Below are 12512 nucleotides of genomic sequence, written 5' to 3'. Positions count from 1 at the left end.
AAGATCACTTGGCCTGCAAAGTGGGGATGGGGAGGAGGAGGAGGGACAAGGTCCAGGCTGTCAAGGAAGAGACTGAGAGTGTCCTTGTCAACTTGAATGGCTGGCTCAGCCTTAAGTACTCACCTGCCCGCCCTGTCCTCCTCCCCGCTGCTTGCATCCCTTCCCCAATATTTCCAAGCCACTCCAACCTATTTGCCCTGCTCTCCTAAGTCCTCCTGCCCATAAGAGGACTCCTATGGGAGCTCCCGACTTTCTCGGTTCTCTCTTCCTCTTCCCAGCCAACCACCTCCACTTCCTCACCTCCCACTCAGCAGGTCCCTTTACTGACTCCTCCATGCACGTACAACCAGCAGTCTGGAAGGTGGACTCTTAGCTGCCACACCTTGCACCCCACCCAGCTTGATCTCTCAGAGTCAGTAGGTCCTGCTGACCGGACCCTTCTTGGACCTCTTTTCTTGTCCTGAAACATCCCCCTGCTGGTTTCCCTGCTATCTCTTGGACAGTTCTCTCTCTCCTCTGGGCTTCCTACTCCCACCCCTGTAAACACATGTGTTTATAAGCTCAATCCTTTCTAGTCTACTGTATAGAGAACTGATAAAGTGCATGGACTTTGGCATCATACGGACCTGGCCTTTACTAGCTGTGTGACTTTGGATAAATTATTTAATTCCCTGAGTTTCGGCTTCATCAAATGTGTTGGTATTTCCTACGTCTTGGGGATCAAATGGGATAATGCCCACGATGCATTCAGCCCTGGGTCTGGCACATAGCAAGTATCAGGTAGTTGTTGTTGTTTTTTAAAGATTTTTATTTATTTATTTGACAGAGATCACAAGTAGGCAGAGAGAGAAGCAGAGAGAGACCGGGGAAGCAGGCTCTTCGCTGAGCAGAGAGCTCGATACGGGGCTCGATCCCAGGACCCTGGGATCATGACCTGAGCCGAAGGCAGAGGCCTTAACCCACTGAGCCACCCAGGCGCCCCTGTTGTTGTTGTTTTTAAGTTTTATTTATTTAAGTCATCTCTACACCCAACGTGAGCTTCGAACTCATGACCCTGAGATCAAGAGTTCCATGCTCTATCCACTGAGCCAGCCAGGTGCCCCTCAGTTACTGTTTTGTTTGTTTGTTTTTTTGTTTTTAAGATTTTACTTATTTATTTGACAGACAGAGATCACAGTAGGCAGAGAGGCAGGCCCCCTGCTGCAATGCGGGGCCCGATCCCAGGACCCTGAGATCATGACCTGAGCCACCCAGGCGTCCCTCAGTTACTGTTAATATTCTTTCTTTCTGCCCAGTTTTCATTCCTTCCCCACTCCCAGCTCCCACCTACTAGGCATCTTAGGCTGCAAATGGCCAAAAGCAAAATTTCATCCTTTCCTTTTCCTTCCCAAACACCAGGTTCTCTCTCTTTTCCTTTTAAGATTTTATTTTATTTATTTATTTATTTATTTATTTATTTATTTATTTATTTGACAGCGGGAGACACAGCCAGAGAGGGAACACAAGCAGGGGGAGTGCGAAGGGGAGGACAGGCTTCCCACGGAGCAGGGAGTATGATGTGGGCTCGATCCCAGGAGCCCAGGATCATGACCTGAGTCAAAGGCAGACGCTTGACCACTGAGCCACCCAGGTGACCATCCAGGTGACCCCAGGTTGTCTTCTTAATACTCCTATTTCTGTCCATGCTCCACCATCTTCCCCCAGGCTCAGCCCTCCAGGATGCCATTCCATTCATTCAAGTGCTTTCTGAGACAGCAGAGTTAGATGCAGCGAAGAGACTTGAAAAATCATTGTCTTTGCCCTTCAGGAGCTCACAGTCTGGTGAGGGAGACAGACAAGCAATTAACTATAATGAGATAATTGCTCTATTAGAGGTTTGTATGAAGGAAGCCAATCCAGGAAGCCTTCCTAGAGAAGGTAGCATTTGAGTTGTCACTTATAGGCTGAATAGGAGCTTGAAAAGTGGACAGATCAGAAAGAGCAGAGGAATCATTTCCAGCAAGCGTGCGGTCCTGTGGGTTAGGAGAGGGCAGGCCCTTAGAGCCAGAAGCTCACATTTGTCATTTAGAGCTCCCTTGGGGTAGCACGGAGCCCTGCTGGAAGGGGGCAGAAGTGGAAGAAGCAGAGAGACCCCACAGGAGGATTAGGGTTCAAAAGTTGCCCTGCACACAGGCTGTGCAACCTTGAGAAAATCACCTGACCTTACTGAGCTTCCATCCCTCATCTGTCAAATGGAGACAATAATAGGCACCCAAGGGGGTGTTGGGGAGGGCAGAGTGAGCTAATGGAAGGGGAAGTGCGGTACAGACACAGGCTGTTGTTATTGTAGAAAATCTGCCAGGCAGGCTGTCTTCCAGCCGCAGCCCCACCTAAAAAATGGCCTCCTTGTGTCTCCTCTGAGCCGGGTCCACATCCTCCCAGCTGGGGGTGGGGCACAGGACGCCGGGAACACGTGCACACACCTGACTCCGGATCCCGGCCCGCTGGCTGTGTGATCTGGGACTAGCCTCTTTCCCCTCTGATCCTCGTCTCTCCGGCAGCAAAAATTGGGCTGAGAACCCAAGCTGCAGGTCTGTGGGGAGAATTCTGTACCACCTGGCAGGTGGTCAGTAACAGTAAACAGTTCCCTATCCCCTGCTTTCTGGTCCCCTTCTCCGGGCGGGGCCTGGCACCAGGCTGCGAAGAGTGGGAAACAGTAAATATTTAATAATACTCAGAGCTCCTGACTGAAGGGACGTGTGGAGGAGCCAGAGGACACCTGCTCCCTCAGCACGGTCTGTGCCGATGTCCCTGGGCTGCAGGGACAGCCCCTGCCAGATCCTGAGGGAACTCTTGCCTTCAGTGACTTGTTGGGGAATCCTAGTTAGCAGGGGCCCTGCCAGAGTCTCCCGGCATCCTCCTCTCTTCTGTCCTCTATTATTCTGCCACCTGGGGGACAGCAAATGGTTGGGCACCCCATTCAACAACCGTTCACTGAGCCCTTCCCTGCTGTGCCAAGCCTGTGCAGCGACCTGAGATGCAGAGATGAACATGTTTGCCCTAACGGGATTGTATATGCCTTGTTCAAAGACTGACTTGCAAGAAAATCAGACTGCAAGGCAGGGACTTAAGCTCTCCCGGCCTCCAGTTAACCATCTGTAATATGGGGACAATAGTTCTTATCTGTTTAGGGCTGCTGTAATGATGCAGGGAGATGATTATGTAAATGCACCTTTAGGGCAAGTCCTGCAAGTTAATTGGTCTATCAGTGGTGATGATTTTAAGTTTTTGTTTGTTTTGTTTTGTTTTGTTTATTTTTGTAAAGCATGCTTCTTGCCAAGCAGGGAGCCTGATGCAGGGCTCAGGGCTCGATCCTAGGACCCTGGGATCATGACCTGAGCCGAAGGCAGACGCTTAACAGCCGTGCCACCCAGGCGCCCCTGATTTTAAGTTTTGAGGTGGATGTCTGCTGGACAGACCCTGGAGTGAGAGCAGGGGTGGTGGTGGCGACTGGAGGCAGGGGGGGAATTCTGCATGGGGAAGTTGGGGAAGGTTCAACAAGAGGAGAATGTGAGCCATCCCGAGGAGGAGGAGAAGTACTTTGTCAAATGGAAAAATGGGGAGAGGCTGGTTGGGGCTGGGGAGTGAAGGGCTCTTCATGTCTAAGAGGCTGGGTTTCATGCTGGAGACTACAGGAAAGGATTTAAGCATCGGAAGGACAAGGTCCAGATTTAGCCTTAGGAAAGGTTCCCAGGGGACCTGTTGTGAAGGGATTGAGGGGGAGAGAGGGGTCAGGAGCCTGGCAGATGCGGGTTGTGATAGTCTGGGTCTTGGAGCTGTGTGTGGAACGCTGAGTCACCTGCGTGGTGCTCACCTGGGGTCAATGATTCAAAGGTTCCCGTCCCAGGAAATACATCTGTTCCTTAACAGAAATTTACAGGGACAACGCCTGTTGCCAGAGGAGCCGGACGGAGAGACCCAGAGCAATCCAGCAGAGAGCCAGTTGGGCCTCTCTTCCTCTTCTGCCCAGAGGTGCAGCTCTCCCCACCTCCCCCCGCCCCGCCCCACCCCGCCCCTGGGCCTGGGCCTCCCCTTTGTGAATCTGTCTGTGAACCTGTGGTTGTCCACGGGCTGAGGCAGCAGAAAGAGCATTTTGGAGTGAACCGAGCTAACTCTAACTCCTGATTCTGCCGCTGAGTTAGCTGTATGATCTTGATCAAATTTCTTAACCTTTCGAGCTGGTTCTATGGAAAACATTCAGACTTGTAGTATCTTTCCATGCTTGTATGTAAACTCATAGAAAATGTATATATTGCTCACCAGCCTGAAGAGTAGGTGGTCTGGGGAACGTGGGTGAAGAGGTACTTTCCTTTTCTTTTTTTTATTAAAAGATTTTATTTATTTATTTGACAGAGAGAGATAGCGAGAGAGGAACACAAGCAGGGGGAGTGGGAGAAGGAGAACCAGGCTTCCCACCGAGGAGGGAGCCGGACATGGGGCTCTATCCCAGGACCCTAGAATCCTGACCCAAGCCGAAGGCAGACACTTAACAATTGAACCGCCCAGGTGCCCCTGAAGAACTCCTTTCACATTTTATCTTATGTCTTATTTCCTCCCGCCTTGTTGTTTGGGTGGTCTAGATGCATCTGCATTCTACTACGTTATCCGTCTGTAAGGAGCTGGATACTGCTTCCAACTTCACAGAGTGTTGGAAGGATTGTTAAAGGATCCTTCAGTTAAAACTGTGCAGAACTGACCCTCACCACGTACCAGCTCCCTTCTCTTCCCAATGTCTGGATCTGTGTTAGGTATTTGCCTGTCTACATTTCTGCATGTAACTGTTTCTCTCTTTGTGTCTGTGTTTGAGTAATAATACCTTCTGGCCTTCTGGCTATCTCTCTTTGGTTTATATGTACCTGAGTATCTGTGTGTGTTTTTGTGTTGGGAGATGTCTGTGTATGATGGTCTGTGCATCTGGGAATTTGTCAATTGTGTGTCTGTGTATGTGAGTGTGAATCAGCGTGTCTCTGTGTGTTTGGGTGTGTTAGTCGTGTGTGTACATGCATGATACATCTGTGTATGAGTTCGTGTTTCCATTTGTTCCCGTGTCTGTGTGCGTTTAGTTGTCAGTCAGCTGTGTGCCTGAGTGTTTATGGGTATCTGGATATGTCGACATGTAGTTTGTGTTTTAGTATGTGTGTCCATATCACTGGGTATGCCTGGGTGAACGGGTGTGCATGTGGATGTGTCGGCCTGTGTTTGTATAGGCCTCTGTGTGGATTGTGGGAGGTTTCTCCGACAATCCACATCCGACTGCATCCCTCTGATCATGGGCAGGGAGCTCTGCCCACAGATCTTGACCCTACTCCCAGCTACTTGAAGGCCCCAAGTGTGGGTGTTTCCCTCCTAGCACTGCCCTTGGACACAGGGCCCGGCTTGCTGCCCAGGACTGGTGGAGTGGGTATCTGCAAACACCTTGAGGGCCCCACATGGCAGCCCCTCAACACGAAGCCTTATCAGCTGGTGGGCTGGTCTGGTCATTCCCCTGTTCTGGGGGTGAGAACTGAGAACCGAACCCTTCTCCTTGGAAAGCAGCGAGCGCTGTGGATCTTGGGTCAGGAAATCCCTGCCCTTTTGGTCTAGGTCAGTGTCCATCTGGTCGGGTTTTTTGTGTTTGTCACAGGCAGCCGGACAGTTGGGAAACAAAGCATGTCTCCATGGCAACCCGCCTCTGCCTTCGAACTTGGGCAGGTCAGTGGTTCTGTGGACCCTTCTTCACGCCCAGGGCTGGGATGGGGGTAGGCGGCGAGGATGACTAATGAAGTTTCCACTTATGTGCACTGCACCCCCGTCACATACCCCAACACACTCAAATACCTCCACACACTCACTACTTTCCGGGATGTTCAGATGGGGAAATTGGAGCCCAGAAAGAGCAAGGGTCTCACCCCAGGACACCCAGCAAGTTAGTGGCAGGACGGAGATGAGAACCCGTTAGGCTAACTTTTTTTTTGTTTTTTTTTTAAAGATTTTATTTATTTATTTGACAGACAGAGATCACAAGTAGGCAGAGAGGCAGGCAGAGAGAGAGAAGAGGAAGCAGGCTCCCTGCAGAGCAGACAGCCCCACTTTGAGCTCAAACCCAGGACCCTGGGATCATGACCTGAGCCGAAGGCAGAGGCTTTAACCCACTGAGCCACCCAGGTGCCCCTAGGCTAACTTTTGACTGGTCATTATGGGCTGGTTGGATAACTCCTTTCCTGGCAGACCTCAGAACAAAGCTTCTCCTGACATTTCTACCCAGTGGTTAAAATTCTTATCATTCCCCCTCGCTTGTCTATGGATGCAGTATTTTCTAATTACCTATTAAAACAAACTGCCACAGAAACAAAGGGAATGCTGGCTCTCTCAGTTAAAACCCGAACCATCACTTACAACTGGGGTTTCAAATTTTTCATCCATCACGGTGTTGTCACTGTTCCCACTGATTTACTTTGTGGTAAATAAAAGTTATAAGTTGATGTATAAACTAAATTTATACGTAGAAAACATGGCTCTTATCCATTTTATCTCTCAGACAAAAGGCAGATGGTTTTTGTTTGAGGGGAAAGATAAAATTCTGCTACTAAAAGAAAAAGGTCAGTAGGCACCTGGGTGGCTCAGTTGGCTGGGCGGCTGCCTTCGGCTCAGGTTATGATCCTGGAGTCCCGGGATCAAGTCCCACATTGGGCTCCCTGCTCAGCAGGGAGTCTGCTTCTCCCTCTGACTTCTGCCCTCTCATGGTCTTGTTCTCTGAAATGAATAAATAAAATGTTTTAAAAAAAAGAAAAGAAAAAGGTCAAAAGCCACTTTTCTACACTGGGTACAGCTAAGAGAGGAGCAGTCAGATCACAGAATAACAGTCCGTCAGGGAGCCAGGAGCACAGAGCTGGTGCTCAGGAGATGTTTGCTGAAGGAAGGAAGAGAGTCAGAACTTGTTCCGCACTGGAGCCTGGACAGAGGCAAGAACTACTTCTCCTTTCTCTCTTTTGCACCCTGCTCCTCTTCCTTCCCGTCTCTCTCTCTGTCTCTCTCCTCTGCGCTCCTCAGCCTCCCAGGAACTGGCACCAACCAGGAGCTGCGAGCCCACTAGGGTCCAACTCATTCCCGGCACCCACCACAAGCCCGTTGGGTGCTTTTTCACCTCTCAACCCAGCAGGGAAAATGGGTGCAAGTAGGCTCAGCACCCAATTCTTGGAGGTGCTGGGAAGATCATAAGCCCTCAGCAGATGTTGTTTGACATATTAAACTGCTGCCTCATGGGGTACCTGAGTGGCTCCGTGGGTTAAGCCTCTGCCTTCCACTCAGGTCAGGATCTCAGGGTCCTGTGATCCAGCATCGGGCTCTCTGCTCATCAGGGAGCCTGCTTTCCCCTCTCTCTCTGCCTGCCTCTCTGCCTACTTGTGATCTCTCTCTCTCTCTCTGTCAAACAAATAAATAAATAATAAAATCCTAAAAACAAAACAAAACAAAACAAAAAAACCCCACAAAACCCTGCTGCCTCAGATGCCAGTAGCCAGAACAGGGGACCAAGGAATCCCCACAGTGTGGAAGGGACCTGCATACCTCTCCCCACCCCCACCCCTACGTTAGGGAGGAGAGAGGAGGAAGGCATCATGCCAGGGGCCTCCTTCTATCTTATCCTCCCACTGAAAAGGATCAAAGCAGATTCTTAGTTCATTCTGAAATAGGAACCCCTTTGGGAATCTGGCTAAAGCTATGGAACTTTCCCCAGAAAAATGCATCAAGTGAATTCAAAGTTAAGCAGAACATTTGGAAAAGTATTTTCTTTTTCCAGGGTCTTCACTGACTATCCTTGAAAGAAGCTTGCCTCTGGTAGGGAGGCTTGACATAAAGCAAGTGCTCAGTTAGGAAACACATACACCCCCAAATACACACGTGAGCACAAACCAGTTTTAAAGTCCACCTCTGCCCAAAGGTGGACTTTAACTGTGTGACTGCTAGCAAAGTCACTCTACCTCTTCTTAGGCTGTCTTATCCATGGAATAGGGATACTATTTAAAAAAAAAATTTTTTTTTTACAGGATTAAAAAAAACTATTTATTTATTTGGGAGAGAAAGAGAGAGAAAGAAGGAGCCTGATGCAGGACTTGATCCCAGGACCCTGGGATCATGACCTGAGCCAAAAGCAGACACTCAACCGACTGAGCCACTGGGGACCCCAGAATAGGAACACTATTAATCACTCCATATCTCAGCTTTGCAGAACTGCTCCCTCCTTGCACTATAATTTCTGCCCCTCCAATTAGTCTAAGAACTGAGGGGAGTCACAGGTGCTCCTACCCTTGGCTGTGTGATTTACAGGCTCTTTTTCTTCCTTGTGTTCCCTGTAAAATGAGGGAGGCTCAGCCACACCTTGGCCTGGCTGCCCAGTTTGGAGTTTGTGAGAAGACCAGGCTCAGTAGAGGACAAAGCTGGAGCTCACGGGAGGCAGGTCTCCCGGGGAGAGGGAGGTGGGAGAAGGGAGTCTTGGGTGGGTATAGGGGCAACATCAAGGTGGCCCTGGGGTTTCCAGAAACAGAGGGGGCAAAGCTGGAGGGTCTGGGGGCTGCTGCCCCAAGCCTGGCTGTTGCTGGTCTCTCCTTATAGCTGCAGCTTCCTGCCTGGTCAGGTGACAGCCTCATTCCAGGATGGACTTTGGGCCCTGCTGACATAGGCTGCTGAAAACTCTGTTTCCTTAGCTGCCCACAGGGCCAGCAAAAAAAGGTAGCTGAGCTGAGTAGTCATGAATCTAGAGGGCAGGGTTTCAGGCTAGCCCTTTCCAGGCTAGCCCTCTCTGGGTGTCTCCGAAGTATGTGTGTCCATTAGGCCAGTGGACAAGAGGAAAAGCTGGGATTCCTGGTCTCAGGGTGGTCCGGGTTGGAGTTGGGAGGTGAGGATGTCTGGCTGTTGGGAGTTAGAATAAGGGAAAATAACCCTGACCTCTCCCCACTCCTCTCCTACCCCACTTCCAAATCAGGAGACCCAATCTCTGAGCTGACTCCTGGGGATTGTGGGGATTTTTTTTTCAATTTTTTAAAAAAGATAGTATTTTTAAGTAATCTCTATATCAAATGTGGGGCTTGAACACACAACCCTGAGAACAAGAGCTGCATCCTCTACTGACCAAGCCAATCAGGTGCCCCTCAATTTTTTTTTTTTTTAATTAAGTAAACTCTATGCCCAGCGTGGGCTTGAAGTTAGGACCCTGATGGGATTGAGCCCCGCATTGGGTTCTCTGCTCAGCAATGAGCCTGCTTCCCTACCCTCTCTCTCTACTGCCTCTCTGCCTACTTATAATCTCTGTCAAACAAATAAATAAAAATCTAAAAAAAAAAAAAAAAAAAAAAATTAGGACTCTGAGATCAAGAGTTGCAGGCTCTACCAATGAGCCAGCCAGGAATTCCTGGGTGGGGGATTGTGGTTTGAGAGGAATTTTTGCTAAGGAATTATATGAACCACTGGCTGCGCCAACTTTATTGGCCCAATCACCCCGGTCCTGATTTCAGAAAGGCCCCACATTTGGTTGAATGCTCTGCTGTTGCCTTCTTTTTTTTTTTTTTTTTTTAATCATGAAAAAACTGTATTTAGATTTAGCCAGCTGGACTCAGTTCAGATGATCCCAATTTTGTTGGCAACATCCAAAGCATCATAGTCAGGGGCCAGCCTAACGTATGCCTTCTTCTTTCCATCAGGCCTGATTAAGGTGTTGACCTTGGCTACATCAATGTCATAGAGCTTCTTCACAGCCTGTTTGATCTGGTGCTTGTTGGCCTTGACATCCACAATGAACACAAGTGTGTTGTTGTCTTCTATTTTCTTCATGGCTGACTCAGTAGTCAGGGGGAACTTGATGATGGCATAGTGGTCAAGCTTGTTTCTCCTGGGGGCGCTCCTTCGAGGGTATTTAGGCTGCCTTCGGAAACGCAGAGTCTTGGGTCGTCGGAACGTAGGTGATGTGCGGATCTTCTTTTTTTTGTGACTGTGGACGCCTTTCAGCACTGCTTTCTTGGCTTTCAAATCAAAGCCTTTGCGTGCTCGCTTCGGCAGCACATATACAAATCAAAGCCTTTGCTTTGGCTTCGGCTTTGGGAGGAGCAGGGGCTTCCTTCTTAGCTTTGAGTGCCATCTTCGTAAAAGGGCGCTGTTGCCTTCTTAAAATTTTTTTAAAGTAAGCTCTAGGCCCAATACGGGCCTCAAACTCATGACCCTGAGATTAAGTCTCATGCTTCATCTATTGAGCCTGCTAGATGCCCTGCCTTCTTGAAAATTTTAATAACCTTGAGGCCCCTGGGTGGCTCAGTCGTTAAGCATCTGCTTCTAGAACAGGTCATGATTCCAGGGTCTTGTGATGGAGCACTGCATTCGGCTTCCTGCTTGGCAGGAGGCCTGCTTCTCTCTTCCCCACTCCCCCTTTTTTGTGTTCCTTCTCTTGCAGTGTCTCTCTCTGTCAGATAAATAAATAAAATCTTTAAAAAAAAAAAGAAAATTTTAGTAATCTTATTTATTTGAGAGAGAGAGAGAAAGAGAGCTAGAGTGGGGGAGGGAGGGACCGAGGGAGAGGTAGAAACAGATTCCCCACTGAGCAGGGAGCCTTAAGAGGCCTGATTCTAGGACCCCTCAGATCATAACCTGAGCTGAAAGAAGGTGTTTAACTGACTGAGCCACCCAGGTGCCCCAAAATTTTAGTAATTCTTGAACAAAAAGTCCTGCATTTTCATTTTGGACTAGGCCCTGCAAATTGTGGGAAGGAGATGCTGAAAGGGTTGGTGGGGAGACAAGACTGACTTATATCCCTCTCCTGATTGCCCCTTCCAAAAGCCAGAGTATATTTTACCTTCTCTCCTCCCTACCTAGTGCTTCCGGACTATCCAACAGGCCAAGTTCCTGCATGGCGCTCTTTCTCTGTGTATCAGTCTTGCCTGTAACACTTCTTTGTTACTTGCCAAGTGAGGGAGAGGAAGGGTCCTTAAGGCCAGTGCTGGGCTGGGCAGGGAGAACACGAGGACAGGGCCCATTGTAGTCCCTGTGCCTGGCCCAATGCCTGGTCCAGATGAAGTACTTGGGATGTGGGCTAGACCTGAATGAATGATGATTAGATGGGGAAACTGAGGCCCAGCAAGGATAGTGATCTGCTGCAAATCCCCCTGGGGTTTGTCAAAGCTGAGCCCCTGAGGACACACATTGGGCTAAGGCAGGTCAGGGAAGCTAAACTCTGCAGTGCAATTATTTTTAGTGATACAGTGAGTGCTGTCTACACTATGTCAGGGCTGCCTGGCCTGGGTACCCCAGACAAATGTGTCTCTGCCCTTGTTTAGACCAGGAGCCAGGAGAAAGTGATGTGTCCAGAGTCAGGTTGGATGGATGAAGGCAAACTCTGACTGGTGGGGTAGCACAGTGCCCTTCTTGGGACCCCCGAGCCCACGGCTGTGCCCTAGGGCAATTTCTAGTTCTATGGACCAGGCTGAGACAAGATCTAGATTGCTAGTCTTGGCTCCTCTGCTGCTGACCACCTCTGTGCTCTTGGCAATCAGTGATCTCTCCTGGCTTTAGTCTCCCTTCTGTGTTATGGAGGTAACACTTCCTGCGCTGATTCCCTCATGGCATGGTGTGGGATCTGATGTTTTAAAAGTGTTTGGTCAGCTATGATAAAGAGCCAGAAGCCTGGAAGAAATGAGCACAGCATTTTCATGATTCCTAAAGGCTTTCTTCCCTAGGACCATACTTAGTCACACTTCTTACCCAAAGAGGATCTCAAAGCCCCTTAGAAGCTATGAGTTTATCATGCCCAAGATCAGCCCTAATCTGTGTTGAGCATCTCAGTGGGGAATCCAGGCCCAAGCAGGGGTGCCCTGGGGCCTGACAGCAAAGTCCAAGGGCAAACTGAGGCACGGACTCTCCTCATTCCCCCTCACTAAGGGGTGGAGAGAGAGCGCAGGAAGCATGGACCCCAGCTCCACATTGAGGGTTGACACTGGGGAAGGTGCTTTGAATTGGAGGTTAGGAGAGGTCTGCCCAGTCACCGGACTGAAGAGGAAGGCCCACTGTGGGTCACAGGTCTCAGGCGCGTCTGCAGCTTCAGTCTCCAGAGCAGACTCCAATGTCGTCTGAGTCCTGGAAAGAATTCTCAGAACTCCCATATTCCAGGAGAAGAATGCTAGACCCCCCAGGTCTTCCCAGGCTGAACTCAGGATACCTGGCTGTCCTGGGGTTCGAGCCCAGTATTCCTCCCCCGGCCTCCCAGTACCTTCTCCCGCGAGGCCCACTCCCCTTTCGCGCCCCCGCGGGCCTCGAATGTCAGGCCCGCTCCTCCCGCCCTGCCCCTCGACCCCGCCCACTGGGTCCCCCGCCACCCGCCCGACCGCGCCCTCCCTCGGCCCCCCGGAGCTCCCGGAGCTCCCAGAGCCGGACGGCGGGCTGGGGACGGCGGGGAGGGCGGCAGGCGGCGCCGCCCCCGCCCCGCGGCCGCTCCCTCCCCGGCTGCAGGCAGGCCT

The sequence above is a fragment of the Mustela erminea genome, chromosome 10 (genome assembly GCF_009829155.1).
Source record: "Mustela erminea isolate mMusErm1 chromosome 10, mMusErm1.Pri, whole genome shotgun sequence".
In the NCBI taxonomy this organism is placed as follows: domain Eukaryota; kingdom Metazoa; phylum Chordata; class Mammalia; order Carnivora; family Mustelidae; genus Mustela; species Mustela erminea.
The sequence above is the reverse complement of the archived record's forward strand: the minus strand, read 5'-3'. Positions refer to the sequence as shown.